At 36.0% G+C, this 20,880-nt stretch overlaps 1 pseudogene; it reads left to right on the plus strand.

The window, feature by feature from the left end:
• The first annotated feature begins 10,327 nt into the window (after nt 1-10,327).
• LOC105078611 (large ribosomal subunit protein eL6-like) lies at nt 10,328-10,875 on the plus strand (annotated as a pseudogene).
• Nucleotides 10,876-20,880: the final 10,005 nt, after the last annotated feature.

Genomic DNA, 20,880 nt, shown 5'->3' on the forward strand with positions numbered 1-20,880 from the left:
CATGGATTAAATCTCGTCACTAATATGTTAAGAGATAGAAGCCATAAAAGGAAAAGTGTCCTAGAGATTTCTCAATCTTTAATTTGTCTCTTATTTAGTTAAGCAGTGGAGAGCTTTCTAGATTTCCCCAACTTGGCAAGGTTCTCCATTTTGTTCCCAACCCTGAAGAGAGCAATTAAGAAACCCATGGGGCTCCCCATGCAGGGAATGTGAGTTGAGATCCCCAACAGAAGTGGGGACATCCAGTGGGAATTCACCCACTTCCAAGGGAGTGTCCCTTCCCACCTGGGGAATACCTGGGGTGTTACTTTCCTAATTCTAAACCAGTGAGGTGTATGTGGATATACATAAAGGTTTTTTTTTTTTTTGGATTTGTGATGGTGACTAACTGCTCTGTGTTGCCAAGGTCTGCTTATGACGTCAGATGACGAAGTTCCTGATTGTAGAGTTGACTAGTATTTATTCTCTGCTTCCACTTCCACTATATGGTTGTGAGAAATTAAGTGCACAGCCATGGCCTATGTCCTAGTTTCTACCTCTTTAAAGACTCATGAAAGAAAGAAAGAAAGAAAGAAAGAAAGAAAGAAAGAAAGAAAGAAAGAAAGAAAGAAAGAAAGAAAGAAAGAAAGAAAGAAAGAAAGAAAGAAAGGAAGAAAGAAAGGAAGAAAGAAAGGAAGAAAGAAAGGAAGAAAGAAAGGAAGAAGAGAGGAAGGAAGGAAGGAAGAAAGAAAGTGAAGAGATCAGTGAGTAGGGAGATGATGAGCAATCTGAGTTTAAGTGTAGTTTTAGATTTTTGTCTGCTAGACTACATCTGACTTGTCAAATTGTTATGGTTTCTTTGCCAAATCCCCTACATATGAATTCAAAACAGCATATTTCTTTAGTGTATTATTGCTGAGTTGTTTTGTGGCTTTATCATGAAAGTCTGGTTTCAAAAATGATCTGAAAGTAAGGGTTAGCTGCAGGATTGTGAGGTTTCATTTAAAAACCAGAAATGGAAACAAGGATGAATAACACACCACAGAAGAAAAATGAAACCACTATATACAATGTGACCTAGCCAAAAAAAAAAGTGGAAATGCATTTTATAATTTGTCAGAAGCTTAAGAGACATACACCAAGCGTATTTTTGACCCCAAATTAGCTCAATTTCTTCTTGTTTCAGGTTTCAAAGTTAAATACTTTCTCACAGTTCTGGTTAGGGTCCTTGAAACTGATAAATATTATGTATTTTGTATTCATTTGGCAGATAAATAGATACATTCCGAAGTATTCATATAAACATAATTATTCTAACTAAAATTCCCTGTACTTTACTAGAGTACCATTTCTTTAGGTGTTTTTCCCTTTGAAGTAAAATGTTGGGACGAAAAAACCATTAATATAACTATCACTATAAGTAACTCGTTGTTACATGTTTAAGTTCTTAGCATCATGACTTCATATTTTATACACATTCATTCAGCTACCAAATAATGAATAAGCATAGTAAATAACAAAACTTGATTCTTTTGTTGGTAGGCAATATTTTGGATTTAGCCATATGACTTGGTATTTTTATAAAAACTTTAAATTAAGATATTGTTTCAAGCTTACAGTATTTTGCGATAATAGCACAAGATTTATAAGTTGTTTGTATTCTGTCCTGTTTATTACACTTTCCTCTTTCTGTGTATGTGTGTATATATAAGTGTATGTATGTTTATATGTGTGTGTGTATATATATATACATGAGAGTGTAAGAGTTGATATCAAGTATATATAGGATCACTATATAGAAAAATCCAACTTATTTTCTGTTGCTTGCAGTGATCAAATAATCAATATATTGTGTATAAATTTCTGGCAAACTTTGGTTCAACATAAGGAAGAATTTTCCAGCATCTCAACTGGCCATAGATGTGATAGTTACTTTGTTGACAAATAAATGCCTTCTTTACCAAATGCTGAGACAGAATTAATTTTTATTAAGGATGTGGTAGAGAAGAATTAGATATTAGGAAGAAGTTCCTATAGTGATAGGAAAGAAAACCATTTAAAAGTTAACAAAAGGGCTTCTTAGTTTTTGACATGAGTTGAATTTGTGGAGAAGTAGGGTAGCTATCTTATATGACACTCTGTAATTTAAATTTATTCCAAATACAGTGGAAATAAGTGATTGCCAGTTATATCAATACCTTCCAAAACACCTTCAGATCATGATATATAGAGTTAGCATAAACTCTTACATCTTTTGCACCACTGAACAGAAAAAATATTTAAAATTAGTATTTTGAAGTATTGTAAGTCTGTAAAATTTCATCAAAAAATAAATCAATGCTTAGCAGAGAGCTAAGAAAAGAGTAAATTATTTATAAATAATTGTTGAAATAAAAGTGAATTAATCATGTTAGTAAGTTTTAGTGTTAAATGCATTTTGTTATATTTTAAATGTTTTAAAATGAATAATCCATGTTTGCTTTTATATACTAACACTCTATTAATTTAACATTTGATTACCTTATTCTTCAAACATGCCAGATAAAGCTTACTTAACTCTTCTTTTTTTAATCTGCCAAAAAATATTATCTAACAAACTAACATCTGTTTTGCATTATAGTGTGGCTCACTTTCTGGGCCCCTGCTCCCACTACACCCAGACACAAGAAGTCACATTCTTACATGCCATTGGTAAGTTTTACCTATGCTGTGTTTATACACACATGTATATACACGTACAGCTATATATGCAGATGCTTGTATAATATGCATGTGTATCTTTATGTAATACAGAGAGAGACAGAGGATGCTGAGAGACAGAGAGAAGATTGTATTGGCTGAATCTTCTGAAATAATAAGACTTAACAGTTTCTGAATACTTACTCAGTGCTAAGCACTATGGCTAGTGCTTTAAATGCTTTATCTTGCTAAATGGGTCATAATGCTTTGAAATCCTACTGTTAATCTCATTATAAAGATCTCACAGCTAATATGTGGTAGAACTGAAATTCACAGTTGGTCAATGTGACTCTGGCTGTTCTTAACCACTGTATCGCATGACCCACATAACACCATCTTCTCCCTTTCCAAACCTAGAAACAAATTCATGTCTCTCTATCACAGTATACTCCTATACTTACCTGTTCCTATGTCTGCCAAGAGCAGTGGTTGTCAGCTGAGGGCAAATTTTCCTCTGTGGCATATTTAGCAATATCTGGAGACATTTTTAGTTATTGTAATTGAGTAGATATTACTGACAGAGGCCAAGGGAACTGCAAGCATCCTAAAATGCAGAGGATATCTTCCCAACCCTGACACACACACTACAAAGAATCATCTCGCCCAATATGTTAATTGTGACAGGGTTGAGAAACCCTAAACTGGAAAGACATATATTTGAAGGGAAATGTAAATATTTATCAGTGTATACTGACGTAATTATTTCTCTTTAGGGGCCTCTTTTAAGTTGTTAGAAGGCAATGGCCCTTAGGATGTTTTAGAATTCTCCTAGTGGGTTATTTTGACCCACAAAACACATAACTTTATTTCTAGTTCAAAGAACATTATCACCACATTGTTTTTGTTACTGAACTGTGTTGTGTGTCCAAAGTGTTTTGACTTGATGCTGTTGACTATATTCATTAAAAACAAAAACAAACAACTACAAGTATAGACAAGAAACCTGTTATGAAGTCATCTTTGTCTTAGTCCATCTGGTATAATTTGATCTGTATTGTGTTGAGAATGAGACAAAATAACCAGCACTAAATGAACAAGTCTTCTCTGCATTATCATTTACTGCTTTAAAACTATTCAAGGCCATCCCCTCTCCCTTAATTTCTACAGCAGGCCACATTTTATATATTCAAAAGACAGGTAAATTATTGTCAAACTACAGTGCCCTCTGGCCCACTGAACTTTCTAGTACTGTGAGTCTTCTGAAATGGGATTTAATTCTCAGCTTTGCAATGTGAGTCATCAACACCCATAAACAATTCTGGGTGGAAGAGTTATTGGGAATGAAAAAAGAACTAAGAATTATGGAAAAGATATGTATGAAGCATAGGTTGATGCATATGAAATAGATGAAATTTGATATTTTTCACCCATAAAAGTGATAATTTCACATAGTTAGACCTATATTGGTCTGGGTCCTTGAATATATAATGTACTAATGAGCAGTAGCTCTGCAATTAACTAGTTAATTGTTCAGATTCTGGCTCTACATCTTATAGCTTGTGAACTTGAGACCATCATTTAGCCCATCTAAATCTCAGTTGCCCAAAGCCTTCAGTTTGTGTATTTACTGAATAAGTATATTTTATTTGTCTACACAACAGCAGGGAACTTACCTGTTTTTTCATATTTGCATCCCCGTTCCTTAGGCAGTGCTGAAGAGAGTAGCTGTGGTCAATGTATTTTAAATGCTTGTAGAATGAATAAGTGCATGATGAATAACAGTATTTACTTCATAGAATTGTTGTGAAGCTTAAATGAGATCATTTATGTTAAAATCCTTGGTACTGATAGCAAGTGTTGAATGTTAGCTGTGATTATTATTAATTCAAAATGAGCAAAAGATTCCACATTAATTTCAGAGGTTTGTTTTTTTTTTTCTGTTTTCATGTATTTTTATCTCTACTTTGAAAGTACATTTTTGGTTCAGTGTCATTACTATAAACTTCATTCTGATCCTGGCGAACTTCTGTGTTTAGATTCTCTTACCACACTGAGAAATGTGGTCCTAATTCTTTTGTGCATATAGCACTCTGTAAATTGTTTAGTAAATGAATAAATAAATAAATTCACTTCCCCTTTTCTTTCCTGTCTTTCTCCTCTAGACTGTGAAAGAATACATTCTCTTCAAAAATATCTATAACTAAGCAGGTTTCCTTTGCAACTAGACACAGTTCCAAGAAGCCATCTAGTATCTTAATGAAGTTTTAGCCACCATCTCTCCTACCAAGAGTCCCATGGTTCCTTGGCCACATGGCCACATCAATATTCTTGATGTCCTTATTTATTTTGGGCAGGATCACGTCTTTGTGCATGATGCAAGGATGATGGAGGCATTGCACTATTTATTTATTCATACCTTGTTTAAAAACTGACATTCTCTGTCGCAGATTAGGGAGTATTTTTCTAACCATTAAGAAAAAAAGCAGTATTAATAAATCAAGTCTCAAAATTTTGTATTTACCTTTACTATTGCCTTATCTTGTTTCATTGAGGTTGTTTCTAATACGAAATTCCATACCCTGCAGCCACCTCTAGACCATATTCTCAGCATCTAAAAGAGCGGTTCATATTCAGAAGTGTCTAGTTTCACAATTATTTGTAGAATTTCTAGAAATTACACTTTTGTGGGCTCTACCCAATGGACATTCTGACTCAGTAGGTGTAGGAAGGGGTCCAAGTATCTATATATAGATGGCCTATATATAAGTCATCCTTCTTAGAATCTTGGTCCTAGAGCAGGGTTTCCGGAACTTAAGCTGAATGCTAGTTACCTGTGGAACTTATTAATCATATGGATATCCAGGCCTCATCCTCAATGAGTCTGATGCAGTAGTTTCAAAATGAAGCAACCAGTCTACATTTTAAGTAAAGTAAATGTCCTGGTCAACTTGTGTTTCACATTCTCTTATCACATTTTGAGAAATACAGCCCTAAATTTTTTTCACATATAGCACTCTGCGAATCGTGTAGTGAATGAATAAATAAATGAATGAGTGTGTACACCCACTTCTTAGAACTGTTGTGAGACCTAAACAAGATAATATGTGTAATGTGCTAATTAAGAACATAGAAATGTTCAATGTTAACTCTAATTATGATTTATTTGTAAAGCCATAGATTCAGATGTTTTGAATTTTTTTCTTTCAACATTACCATTATTGTTCTCACTAGTTTATCCTTCAAGTCTAGGGTGAGAGTCAAAGTTAAACAAATAAATAATCACACAAATTATTATTTGACTCACTATGATAATACAGTAAGTAAAACATTTAAGGTGCTATGATAATGAATAAGGGGCTGAACATAGTTTGAGGGTTTGGAGAGGTTTTCTGGAGAAAGAGAAGTATTCTTTTGAACTAAAACTTGAAGTATAAGAAGAAATAAGCCAGGAGAAAAATAAAGGAAAAGAGTCCAAAGTAGAAGGGACAGCATGGACAAAATCCATTTGTTAGTAGAATTGATTAGAGATGCACAAAAGAGAATGAAGGCCATGAGGAGACTGTTGTATTAATCCATGTAAGGAATGTTGGTGACCTGGATTAGAATGGCAGTAGTAGGGGGAAAATGTGGAGAGATTAATAAATCATATTGGAAGTAAAAGCAATGGTTTTCAGTGATGTATTAACTGAGGGCAGTGGATGAGGAAATGGAGGTGTTGGGGTGATTTCTAGGTTTCCGGCTTAAACTGGTGAATAGTGGTTCTCCAACTTAACAACATAAAATTACCTGGGAGCTTTTGAAAAGAACCCATACCTGGACCCCATTTCTAGAGATTCTAAAGTTGTTTGGATGGGGCTCAGACCCAGATGGTCACTAACAGGAACTATTTTCTGATAGCACAATATTTCTCCAGATTAAAAACTGAGACACTGACAAATGGGAGAAAGTACAAAAATTGTCCTTTGCTTATTCAGGTAACATTTTCTTTACCTAGTCCTCAAGAAAATGATATTTTTCCATATATTAAATATATATTGTAGAATATATATATTTGAAAAATGTCTTTTAGAAAAGAAAAAAATTATTTAGTTAGTAGGCAAATGTACCAGTAATCATTTCATTGCTTCTCAGCTCCATATTCACCCTTTTTTCTGCTGTGAAAACAAGGGTGGGCCTGGCTAAACCTTGTAAGTAGAAGGTGTCGAAGGGACAATGGAGAAGAGGGTTTCCTTCTTCCTCGTTCAGGTGTGCTCATTTAGTTGAGCTCCTGCAGAGTGAGTTGGCTTTTTTCAGCAGTGTCCTGACATCAAGCAGCTTGTGGCACCTCCCTCGCTTCCCTCAGCACAAACCCCACCTTGGGCAGTTTCCAGCAATAAGTTCGATGGCACTCCTGCTGGCACCTAACAAGTTCCGTGGATTCAATAGCTTGTTTCCCAGTGAATCAACAGCAAACCCTTCTCACACACCTGCTACTTCAGGTGGCTTTCCAGATAGTACCCAAGCTGGCTTTCCAGCAAGTCAGTAACAACCTAACCAGGTAGCTTCCCAACAAATTTCATCAGTATCCTAGTAGGCAGTTCTCAATTGGCCTGACAACCATGGACTCGTCTTTGGCTTGGAATAACCTAGTGAAGTTTTCCAACATCCAATGGGATCTAAGGCTTAGCTTTGGGGAGAATTCTCTCCCTCCAAGTTTCTTCCTTCCTTGAGTTTCTCCCTCCGTATTACTTGGATATCCCTTAAAGTCAGCGCCCCTCCCTGCAACCTTCATCCAAGTCCCTATTACTTCATTCCTCTGTTACTGTTTCTTTATACTAAATTTTCCGTTTAAACTACTGTGTGGTTTCTGTCTTCTGATTGGAACGTTAAATAATACACCAGAGAAGTAAGAACAAACATTTTATCTGGTAGACAAATTAAGTTTTTGAAAGTACAAAAAGCCCAGGTATTGAATAGACTTTTGAGAAAGTTAAAATGAAATTACTGAATCATTTTCTACTTCTGAACATGATCCCTTTGGTATATGAGATTACCTCTGGGAATTACTGTTAACAATAACAATTGGGAAGAGAAAACACTCATAGTTCTCTCAGCCTTTTAGAGAAAGCAAGGGCATACAAGGGAAGCTTCCTACTTTTGGTCTTTTGTGTTGAAAATTTCATTTAAGTTCTGTTTGTATTGTAATTCTTTCACATATTAACCAGATTTATTTATATAATTCCACGAGAATAGTATGACTTCCTCCCTTCTCTCCTGGTCCATCTCTAATGTAAGAAAGAGGCAATCCTGCAATTGGGAGAAGAGTGTTTTCCAAAACTCCATCTCCATGCCAACTCTCACCAGAAACAAAGTATTCTTGAGGAACATTGTTACATGAAAACTAAGGTTTTCATGATTCCTCTTCTTCTTTTCTGTTTTGAGCTGTTCTTCCCAATTCTTTACTTTATTCCCTGTAGACTCTCCAATTAGGTACCTTTTTAGAAACCTAATATTCAGAGGACAGCTATCATACTTTTCTCCTGTTTATTGTCAAAGTGTCAGATGCTTCCTACACCTATAGTATCTACTCTAGATTAGCAGCTTATTTACCTAAATTTAATCCTTCAGGTTAAAATTTCTTTGAATGTGGTCAATATGCAATATATAAAAAAAATGTAGATTCCTGAATCCTATTCTAGAATCACTGAAGCAGAATCCTGAGAGATCAAAGTTCCAGGAACCTGAATTTATAATAATGTTTCTTCCATCCTTAACTGCTGGCCTAATTAATAATAGTTTACAGTGTTACCCCCAATCGATATTTGCATGTTAATATGATAGTTCCTAGCCTTAGAATCTATTTTCTTTTGGTTCTAGCACAAAATAGAACAGGATATCAACCTGGACATTTAAATTTTTATTAGGGGCCTCGGAGCCCTTGCAAGAAGGTTCATCCCTCTGGACTCCTTTAACCCTGGAGGCTAAAGTCCCTAGGCTCAAAGGGCTGTGAAGTTGGGCTTCACACTGGGCTGCTGGCAACTGCACTGGAGACTTTTGAGTTGTTAATTTCCAATCCAGGCAACACAAATTTATATAGACCAGTGGAATAATGATGGCGGATTCTGATTCTGACGAGATTCAGAAGCTATATGGCTAGCTGTTGATGGATTCTCTATGAAAACAGATAGCATCCAGGACAGAGATAGGACATGGAGGTAAGTAGAGATTTGGGAGACAGGTAAATATATCCAGTCATGCCTTAGTGGGGAAGTGGGTGTGGGGCAGCAGATGGACAGATACTTAGTGTTCCTCTAACTCCCACTACTCCTAGAAATATCACAGTAATTGAGTAACCCTTTATCAAAAATAACTACTTGAAAACTTCCTCTGACTTCTGTATAAGTACTGTACTATAGAACCTGGTGGTTGCCAAACACAGCAGCACATCAGAATCATCCAAAGTGCTGATTTTAAAATATAGATTATTGGATCACACTCCATTTTTAAACTTTTGTCTTGAAATTTAGATTCACAGGAGCAAGAGGCTGCAAAAAAATCATTAAGGGAGGTTCCACGTACCCTTCAGCCAGTTTCTCCCAATGGTAACATCTTGTGTAACCATATTACAATATCAAAACATGGGATGTTTATTTTTATGAGCTCTCTAGATGATGATTGTTCAGTTAGCTAGAAATTTATTGAATAAATGAATGAGTAATTATTCAAGGAAGTGGGTTAACTTGGCTATTTGTAATCCAGAATATTTAGCAACCTAAAATCATCCTTTATTCACTCATATAATAGACAGTCCATTAGTTGCTCTGGTTAGAAAAATAATTCAGAAGAATTAATTAAAATTTTTTAATTAGTAATCTTTTCCTCCTCTTTTTGAGGTTTGTAAACCTTCATTCATTGAACCAGTCCATATTGATTGTTTTTTAAGTTTCTCTGTCACCTTGTACCAATATTTTTCAGGGAAATAGAAGTGAGAGATACTGGAAAAGTGAATTTGTTTTGACCAGCCATATACAGATACCTGCTAAAATCTTTTCATCTTTCTTTTGGAATTGATTCTCTCTTCAGCAAATTTGTCTCATTCTGCTTTACTTTTCATTCTCCCTGTGTAATTACTTCACAAAAGTGGCATTAAATTAAAAGGATTTCCATCCCTGGCAAGTCATTCAACTATTAACTTACTCAGTTCTTATCAACTCAGTATAATTTTAAGTGTTAGAAGCATGGATGCTAGTGGTAGTTCTGCTACTCACTGGTTGTTTGACCTTAACCAACAAACTTAACCTATCTTGTTTAACATGATCATCATAAGAGTAAAATGGATGCCAACTTCCCCTTTAACACACAGGCTTATTTTGTGTCATCCATAATACATTGTATAAACTATGAAATGAAGTAAATAAGTGTTTGATGATGAGATTGAGAATAATAGTAATGATTAGGAATTTTCAGTGGGAATCTCTTTTTTTTGGGGGGGGTAGTGAGTTCTGTTACTGTTTTTCCTTCTTTCTTCTCCATGTATCTGTTTTTTTTTTAAGTTGAACTAGAAGTTCTTCAAAATTATATGCCATACAATTTCATGATAGAGTTTGGCATGCTATTTAAATTATATAAATACTCACTCTTTTTCCTAAGTTAACACCCATACATGTAGGCACCCTTTCTAGTTGGTGGTGACAAGAATGGTGGTACTTGAGTGGTTAACCCTCACAAAATGCCTAGATATTATCCTATTGAAGATATTCCTGGGAAGCTGTTGGGTCATGGCAAAAATCCCTTCAGTCAGCATGTTAGGAAATTCTGAGCTAGCCTCACTGGTCATCCTCACAGCAGGAAGAGGGGGATTTTCCTAAAGCAGCTGAGCAGTGGCTTGCTACTTGTGACTGGATCTCTGAGCCTCAGTCAAGTTCCTCTGCATAAAATACACCAGAAATTTGTTACGACCATCTTCACCAAATTTGATGATGGTGATATGAAAATCCCCAAACATCTCACACTGACGCTTACTTTAGGAAAAAGAAGCTTCATAAGCCCAAGCAGCAGGAAGACAAGACCTTTGACAGAGAAAGAGAAATACGAGGTTACAGAGCAGTGCTACGTTGATCAGAAAACTGTGGACTTGAGAATTCTGCTAAAAAATTACAGTTGTTTCTGAGCTCCAGGGCTACCTCTGCTCTGTGTTTTCTCTCACAAATAGTTTATCCTCACAAATCGGTGTTCTAAATTTCTTACAGAGTCTAATTAAATAACTGATACATTAAAAAAAAAAACATGAGAGTATAGATGGTAGTACTTAGGAGACTCATTCTTCTTTTTTTACTGGAATAAGAAAGGAGTCCCAGGAAAGGAAGTTAGGTGGAATGCCCTTGTGACTCAAGAACTTAATAGTTTAGGGGAGCATGTGAGAAATCTTTCAATCAACAGAACATTCCGTGGAAAAGATGGGGCATCCTGTTTCCTTAAATGGATGCCCTGCTATTCCCTCTTGTCCCGTAGGTCCCAGACACACTGAGTCCATAAATGCCTTCCTGGTAGATGTCCTCATTATTCTATGGAAACAGCCATGACTGTGCAGGAGAAGAGCGAAAGTGGTGTGAAATGTGGGTAAGCAATCCTGTCTGTTGTTGGGTGTATCTTCTGTGTTTCTCAATTCTGCATTTTGCATAAAAATTCAGAAAATGTTTATATAGAAGTTCACAGTGATGACACATTTCTCCAATTGAAATAAACAAGGGAATAAGAGTATAGGGATCTGTATAATAAAGAAATCAGCTTTCAGTTTTATTGTAGTCTAAAGTAAACCCGAAGGAACGTTTATGAATATCCATCCTTGGATTTCTTCATTCAATAAATATTAAATCAATTATTTTACGTATATTTTTCCATTTGTCTATCTGTCTTCAGAACTATTTTATACTTATTTCGTAGCCTGTTACTTTAGGTGTTTTTGTTAGTTATCTATAACTGTATAATAAATTTCCCCAAAATGTAGTAGCTTAAAACAATAGATATTTATTATTTTCATTTCAGGGGTTCAGGTGCAGCTTAGTTTGCTCATGGCTCATGTGGTTGTTGGCTGGAGAGATCATGTGCTTGCCATGTAGGCCTCTCCAAAAGGCAGCCCACAACATGGCAGGTGGCGTCTCTCAAAATGAGCAAGGAAGAGAGCAAGAGAGGGAGAGAAAGACAAAAGCCAGAGTCTTCTTGTAACTTGTTCTTAGAAGCAACGTCCTGTCTCTTTTGCCTTATTCTGTTTGTAAGAAGCAAGTCACTAGGTCCAGCCTAGGCTCAGGGGAAGAGAACTATACAAGGGAATGAATAGCAGGAGGAAGGGATCACTGGGAACCACCACAGTGTTCTGAGGATATGCAGTATGGTTCCTTGCTTTCCAGGTATTTGAGTATACATTTGTACGAAAAGGAAACATACATACAAAAGAGTAACATATAAGGCATTACATGAATCATAGAGTTAGTGGATATCAGAGAAGTTCACAGGAGGAAGAAGTCTGTGTTGAGGCAGTCAGGAAAGTTATGATATAATGGGATTACATATTTTGGCCTGGATGTATATGGATAGACCTTGAATATGTCCACAGAAAGAGAAAAGATAGCCATGGTTTGAGAATAAGCAGTTATAAAAGGTGGAACAATCCACCTTTAGGGATTTAAAGGGATTTGAATCCACCTTTAGGGATTTAAAGGGGCTTGAAATGGCTAAAAATGATATATAATCAATAACTATATTCTGTCTAGGATAGAGCTTAAACTCCTTACTATGTTACAGTGATATGTGTGTGTGTGTATATATACATGTATATTTGTGAATGGATGGATAGACAGATAATCTCCATGCTTCTTCAGCCAGTAGTCCCCATATACGTGTCCTAAAATCTGATCACACAATGTTCCAAATGAACCTTGCACTCTTCACCTACATGCACTGCTAGATATTATTCTCTTTAGGCTCTCTTATTCTTCACAATTTGCCTTGCTAACATCCATTTATCATCCATATCAATAAATACTATTTTCTAAAATATTTAAAATCTTTCCACTGAAGGAACAAGAGGAAACCATGTCCTACCTCCTGCAATAAGACTTCCCTCTCCTCCCTCTGGTACATAGTCCACCTCTGGGCTTACCTTTTGGGTTATATTGTTTAGTACTTGCATACCTCCCCTTTTCCTGGATAGCTCCTCCAGGACAAGAACCATGCTTTAATTTCTGTTTCTCTATGACTGACACAGTGCCTAGTAGTTTTATAGGTGCTCTTTTTGTTTGCTAAATGAAGGAATAGAACAATTAATGAACATGGGAGACAGCAGAGTATATCAAACCAAGTGGAACAGAGAGACTGGGCTGGGGAGAAGTGATATAGTTGAAAATAACCACTGAGAGAAATAGCAAAGTCAAGTGAGAGACTCTCTCTGTATGTCTGTCTGCCTCTCTCTCTTCCTGTCTCCATCCCTCACCTTCTCTTTCTCTCTGTCTTCCTTCTTGGTGATAACTTAGATGTGCCCTTCACTGAGATAAGTTATTTTTTGCTCTTATACTACACCATAAGCTAAAAGAGAGGTGGTACAGTTTAACGGAGTATTTCCCAAAATATGTTTTATTAGTATAAACAAATACTCAACAAACAAACAAAAGATACTATAGGAAAAGATGCTGAGTTAAATAAGCAAAGTTTTTGTTATTGTTTTTAGTTGCAGGACTTCACAGAATTTGTAATATGGGCACTGTTTATCTCAGGAGGCACATTTAGTATGGGAGATTACTCGAATATATTTACTAAGAAACTGCTTTTTACAAAAGTATCTCTTGTAACCCATGGATACTTCTTTGAAAAATGCTGGTTTAGTGTATTTTACCCTGGATAGAGATAAGTTATATATTCCTGTATGTTTTACTTGCTTCTGGTATGACATTCAACACCTAAGTGAGCTTTACTCTACCTCCAACCTGTAAATGGAAATAATAAAACCTGACCTTCACCATCCTCTGAGGGGATATTGTAAGGTTCAACAAAATAAACACAGCAAAACGTAAAAAGCAGATGTTATCCTTGCTCCCTATTGGATCTTCAATAGTAACATGCCACAGAGCAACATTCCCTAGTGCTAACTTTTAAATCACTTTAAAACATAAAAATCAAACAGATTCTGAAATCTACTAAAACTTCTACAGTGCTTTTAAAATAAACTTTGGAGAAGTAGGAGGCAGAGATGTACAATTGCATGTAGCTATGAGAAGAAAGGACCAAAAGGAGAGCAGTGTCACTTTTGTGTGTGTGTGTGTGTGTGTGTGTGTGTGTGTGTGTGCCAGTTCTTGCTGTTTCTTTCAAAGATTGTCTGAGAACTGAGGAGAGGGGTCATCTTGAGTAACTTTATTCTACTGAAAGGGGTGTACTCCTCCCCAGTGCACATTCAAGTCCTGCTGAGAAACTCTCTCTAAAGAGACTGTTTTATTATTGTGAGCCTGTCTATTCACTAATGAACTGACTGAAGTATCAGTTGACTTGAATAGGAGTCAACCAATGCTAAATCTCAAGTAACAAGAACTGGAAGCTGAATTTAAGGAATAAGTTTAGAGTTGAAAGTGTAATTCTTATTGGCAGTACATTTGGAGGTGTTGGAATTTGTTTCCCTCACTCCCCATGGGAAGATTTTGGAGCAATTCCATGAACTTTCTTCAATCACACTTTGAGTGCTTTGTCATCTTCCAGAAATGAGTCCAGTTGTACCTCTGCTGGTGATTGAGGCCTTCATCTCTTCATCTTTAAAAGTGAAATTTTACTCCCTTTATAGGGGTGTTGTAAGAACTAAATGAGATAACATAGATTAACCAAGGGTGCTTGGCAGCCATTCAATAAATGTTAACCTTGGGTTTTCCTTTTTTCACAGGGTTCATCAGATAACACATTTCAGGCCTAACCTTGGGACCCCTTTGAAATCTAATTGCTCTTTGACAGTAGAAAGGTAGAACTCTGTTCCTTGTAGGTTTTCCCAGTAATTTATGTAGTAATCCTTTCTTAATTAGTGCATTTTTCTTTTTTTATAAAGACTTAAGATTGTTACTTCCTATACTTATTATTCAAGTATGAGATCTATCTTAATTTTAGTCTACTGTGTGTAACAGAATAACCCTTCTATAAATGCTTTTTTATTAATACGTAAGTATTATTTGTTACTCATTTGTTTTGATTGTTGTCCAGTTAAGGTATTACTAAACTGTGCTCTTATAATATATCAGGTCGTATACTTTAAATGACATGGTGGCTCTGATCTGAGCTGTTATAACTCTGCCAGTCATTTACTGAGATGGACATCTGAGGAGGCTGCAGTTTGAGTCTTTATCCTTGCCTTGAGGGCCAAGTATGTCCTGCAATTGTACTTATGTGGCAGTGATTATGTATCAGAAAGGTAAATGGGAATATGGGAGGAATTACAGAGATACTAATTTTAAGACATCAAATCAATGTGTTTTAGATTCCAGCCATCCTATTTCTTAAGTGTCCAGCTCTCCAAACCACTGAATTAGTAGCATGTTTCATAGGGAAAGTACAGCCCTATTATAATCAGGGATGTACCTGCTTAGAATTGATTATTGAGGATGCCTTGCTCGCTTGAGAAGATGATTTTCTCAGAACTCCTAAAGCAGACATTCAGCTTGAAGAGGATCAGACAATTTATATGATAGAAATATGGAATAGGAGAAAAAAGATGTAATGCAAGGAAATTTCTTGGCACATAGGAAGAGGAAACCCCATCTGTTCATTAAGAGATGGAGCTTGGAAGTGAGACAAAGAGAAGAACCAAAGGTTAGGCCCTGGTGTTCTGATTTTCCCAAAGAAGGTGTTATCAACATCCAAGTGAATTTGGGGATTCTGAGGACCACAGGAGCTGAGGCCCTGTTTTCCTGGACATAGCCTGGGATAATAGAAAGTTTCACGAAGAAGTCCCATGCATGTGAAATGCCAGGAGCATTTACGTAGCAGTAGTTGAGGAGGCATCAAAGAGGGTGGGCCTGAGAAATGATGTGGTATGGAGAAAACAAAAAAAAATCTTAGGCCCCCAAGACCATCCTTAAGTGCTACATTTCCTAGTGATCAGCAGGAGGACTACTGTCACTGTATAGACTGGAGAATGTGGGATCTTTGTAGCTAGAGGCTAGGGCAAAGTCCATGGATGTTGGCAATGGTAACAGGATGCACTCTAAAGAGCAAGCAGGACAATCCAACTCAGAAGGATACTCAGTGACTACATGGTTACACCACTGCAGAAGCAGCCTCAACAGAGACCAACTCAGAGCCAAGCAAGACGTGATATATCACCTAGAAACTTACATGCTCCACCCTCACGTCTGTAGATACGTCAGCTTCATTCTGCAACCAGACACTATTTAAAAGGAGAATGGAAAGAATTTAAACCAGAAGAGAATCTTAAATACAAGATAAAAACATATATTCTGACTTTTGTAGTAAGGGACTTCTAGAGTGGATAGAACATACATTACTTATAAAACTAAATTACATTTTTGATATTTGAATGTATACTTCTTAAATTCATATCTCTCCAGTAGGCAAGAGAGCTGTGAAACTGAGTAAGCCCTTTTAGAACAGAATTCATTTGTCTTAGAACAAAAATCCTGAAATATGGAAAGTTAACCAAAGCGATTAAGATATTGTGTAACTGATTTATTTTGTTTCCTGCATTGAAGTTTAAAATCATCCTCTGTGTTCCAGGGTAGCTGAGACCTGAGTTTTCAAAGAAAGTATTGAAGGTTAGCTTTTTTCTTTTTACAGGCTGCATGCAAGCTTGTGTGGATCAAACTGAGAAAATTCTGATGCCAACATTGTAGTCTGTGGAAGCACCTTAAGAACTTTTCCCCTTGGGGAATCTCCTAGAGCTCATATCTGCTCAGTCTTGAAGGGATTTGCATTTTACTTATTCATGGAGGCCATTTCTTAATAATATTCATGGCAATGATAGATCTTTAGCCATCCTGCTGTGTCTCCTGAGTGGTTGGAGAGGAGAAGCCAAGAGTGATTGCATGTGTAGTACATGGATGGCTACAGGACTGAATTTAACAGGAGGGGTGGGAATTAAGGTCTTGTTAGACATGGAGGATCTGGAATATAACAGGCTTAGGCAGGAAGACAAGGTGAAGTCTAGAAAGCTGTTCTAAGACAAGAGAAAGTAGCCAAGTATGAGGGAAGTCTATGCCTCCATAGGTCCAACTCTAGGTAAGGAGTTTGAATACTGAGCATTGACTTAATTTAATATTAAGCAAAAGGATATGGGAGGCAGTGAACCCCGGTTTGCTTCTTATTCAGCTGTAGAGACGGATTGAGTATTGATGGGCCTGGGGAAAAAATATGAGAAATGAGGCATTAAAAAATGGAGTACCCTGTGACATGATGAAAGGTTTTTTATTTCTTCTCAAAAAGTACATGTCTGAAGGCATGCCTAGAGCCATGATTGGTAAGACAGGTAATTACCAAACTTCAGGATGAAAGTGAGCCACTGGCCAGTTAAATCGGTACATTTCTTACCCTTACGTATCCTGGTTGTTGACTGGTTCCTGCCACGTATCCATTCCCAGTACTTATAAATGGGCTTCTGCTTGTTTGCTGTGCCCGAAGCCCTTTATTAGTAACTGCCCATTCCAGCTGTCTTCTAGTATTGGGATTCTATTTTGTTCTTACTGTAATTCTCCCCAGTTACTTCAGTCTGGCCCTCAAAGCTAAGTTTGTTCTTGGTACTGGTAGTGGTAGTGGTGGCATGCCATGTTACCTAATGCTTTCAACCTTGTAGTGGTTATGACATTCACATGAGATTTTACATGGGAGGACTGGGAAACAAAATCAGTATACAAGTTTATTAATTGTATATCTGATGTTAACAAAAATAATAGCTATTTAAAAATCTGTAATAGCTCATAAAAAACAGTATTCAGGAGGTAAACATATTAAGGTAACCAAGTAAGTCAATGACTGAATAGCAATTAGTTCAAACTCTTAACTTTTCAGAGCTTTAAGGCATCTCTTTGTCTTTCTCAGGACACTTTTCTGAAAAAATAAATGTCCCTTGGCTACTCCTAACCCTCTTTCCTAATTGTGAAAGAAAACCCAACAGGAAATCACAGAATTCACTACTTCTTTCTATGCCAACCGTCTCAGACCACACACAAACAAAAGTTAGATGATTTGGCAGTGCTATCAGACCTGAGGAGAGATCTGGCATTGGGACATGTGAAAGGGAAGCTGATTGTAGTGTCACTAGGCCACAGAGGAGTGGTTACAGGCAGTTCTAGAAAGCTGCCTACACCCTGGGTGGGAGCAGCTGGGTAGAAATTTCACCCAGCGAAGGGAGAGAGAACATGTTGGTCCACTTGATGTCAGGATAAAATGGATGTTGGCATTTTTGGGAGTTATTGAAACTACAGAGATTGCTTGTGAATGAGGAAGGTATAGTGCAGGCAGAATGCTTATGAGTTATTGTAGGTTGCTTTAAATACTACTACTTTCTAAGATTTAGGTTATGTAAAATAATGTATCTGCATACTTTGTTGGGATCAAGTCCCAACCTGAAAACAAGACAAAACATTTTTTAAAAAAAGAACTAGATGCAAAGATACATTCCAGAGTAATATATTTTTATACTACGGGTATAATAGAGTTTCTATTATGGGTATACTTTGAAGAAATTTGACTTATCTATAAAGAAGTCACTCTAAAGCGCTTTCATACGTTGGGTAAGATAGATCCTATAAAAGCACAGCACTATCGTTCTGGTCATTAGAAGTAAACTTAATATAAGTTTAAAAATTTATAACCCTCTACATTCTGTGAAACAGTAATAATAATAATTAACCTTTATTGAACATTCACTGTGATCCAGGCACTATGTTTGGTGCTTTATGTTTATGTTCTTTTTAAAGTTTAAAACAAAATCTAAGCAGGGTACTCTTTTTATTGTGACTTGGCAGAGGAGAAAATTGAGGCATTAGAGAAGCTAAGACAACTTTTCAGAGTCACACATATAGTCATACCTTGTTGTATTGCACTTTGCAAATACTGGATATTTTACAAATTGAAGGTTTGTGGCCACCCTGTATCAAGCAAGCCTATGGAGCCATTTTTCAATAGCATTTACTTACTTTGTGTCTCTATGTCACATTTTAGTCATTCTCTCAATAGTTAAAACTTTTTGTTATTATTATAGTTTTATGGTGACCTGTGATCAGTGACCTTTGATGTTACTATTGTAAAAATGTTACAGCTTTCTCAGGTAATGGTTAAATCTTTTAGCAATGAAGTATTTTTAATTAAGGTATGTACATTGGTTTTTTTTTTTTTTAGCCATAATGCTACTGCACACCTAATAGACTATGGTATAGTGTAAACATAAGTTTTATAATTTTTTGGAAACCAAAAAATTTGTGTGATTTGTTTTATTGTGATACTCGCTTTACTGTGGTGGCCTAGAACCAAATCCTCAATATTTCCAAGGTATACCCATAGTAAGTACCAGATTTGGGATTCAGATCCATGTGTGACTCTACTGTCAACCCTTTTAACTAGGATTCTCAGTTGCTAATCTATTCCTCTTCAAAACAAACTGTTTCCAAAATGCAAAATAGAACCACAATGATAGATCTCTACATACTCGCTGAAATGACTAAAATCTAAAAAGACTGACATCCCAAATGTGACTAGGATATGGTGCAGCTGCAACTCGCATATACTACTGATATAGTATAAAAAGGTACAACCTATTTGAAAAACAGTTCAACAGTTTCATGTACAATTAGCATACACTTATACAATGCTTCAATTCCATTCCCAGGTGTTTACCAAGAGAAATGAAAATGTACTTGTATATAATGTTTGTACCAGCTTTATTTATAATATTCAAACTCTGAAAACAAACCAAATGTTCATCAGTTGGTGAATGGGTAAACCATTTATGATATGTACATACAGTAGAATATTACTTAGCAATAAAAATGAATAAACTAGTGATACTTGCAATTTACATAGTTAAGTCTCAAAAGCATTATGGTGAATGAGAGAATATGGACAAAAATTACACATATATGATTTCATTATGTGAAGTTCCAGAATAAGCAAAACTAATCCAAAATGATATAATGAAAATTTGAAATTAACCAATAATATTTATTGACTCTCTAAGCAAAAAATCCTCTTCAACCAGCACTTCATATATATATGAAACAATGGAAAAGAAATTGTTAATGGTGACCTTGAAGTGTTGGCTCCTAAATTATCATCATATAGATTGAGCTGTAATTTTTGCAAGTTTTAGTTACAATTGGAAGTCAGCATGCTATCATAGGGAGAATTTAAATGTTGAAGTCAGGTGACCTGGCTTGAATTTGAATCCCAACTTCACTGCTTACCTGCTGGGTGACTATGGGCAACTGCCTGAGATTTTGATCTTCAATGTACATATCTGAAAACAGAAAATCTCATTGGATCATGAAAAATAGGAAAAGTGCATGCATATAATGGATGCTAATATCTAATATCTATGATTGCTGTTATTTATTGTATTAAATATAGCATAGCAAGATGAATGCTAGTTTTAAAGTTAGAATCCTAGGTTTAAGTCCCTATACTTACCAGCTTAGTGCCTGAGGCAAGCTTCTGGACTTCTTGGATTGTTTTATTGATCATTTTGTAAAATGGATATAATAATGACTACATTGGTTTATTTTGAAGTTCAAATGAGACTTTATAATTGAAGTATATAGAATACTTGGTACAAACTAGGACCCCATAAATGTTAGTTATTTAGAAATCCAATTTTTATTGAAACTCTCACATAAAATGTATAATAATTCTATTCAATGGAATGTTAATAATAGTATTCCATTCATCAACTGTATCTAAGGTAAGTATTGCCCAAACTTAGCTTAAGAAAGACTGAGATCATAGACCAAACTTTTTTATTTTATCCAAATCTTTGACATTTTGAAGATTCAGCTAAATAAATGTCCACTTTATGATCCTGTCCTCCAAATACTTGTTTATGTGTCTTTTGGTAGATTTCTATGAAAGTCTAGAATGTGGAAACAGAAGGCAATGCAAGCAAGAATAATAAAACACTGATCATTTCTTTTGTCAGCACAACTGTTTCATCATAACTTGGTTATTAAGAGATGAATTAAGCAGATGGCAAAATAGACCTGAAGCTCTGGG

This window comes from Camelus bactrianus, chromosome 7 (genome assembly GCF_048773025.1).
Source record: "Camelus bactrianus isolate YW-2024 breed Bactrian camel chromosome 7, ASM4877302v1, whole genome shotgun sequence".
Lineage (NCBI taxonomy): Eukaryota > Metazoa > Chordata > Mammalia > Artiodactyla > Camelidae > Camelus > Camelus bactrianus.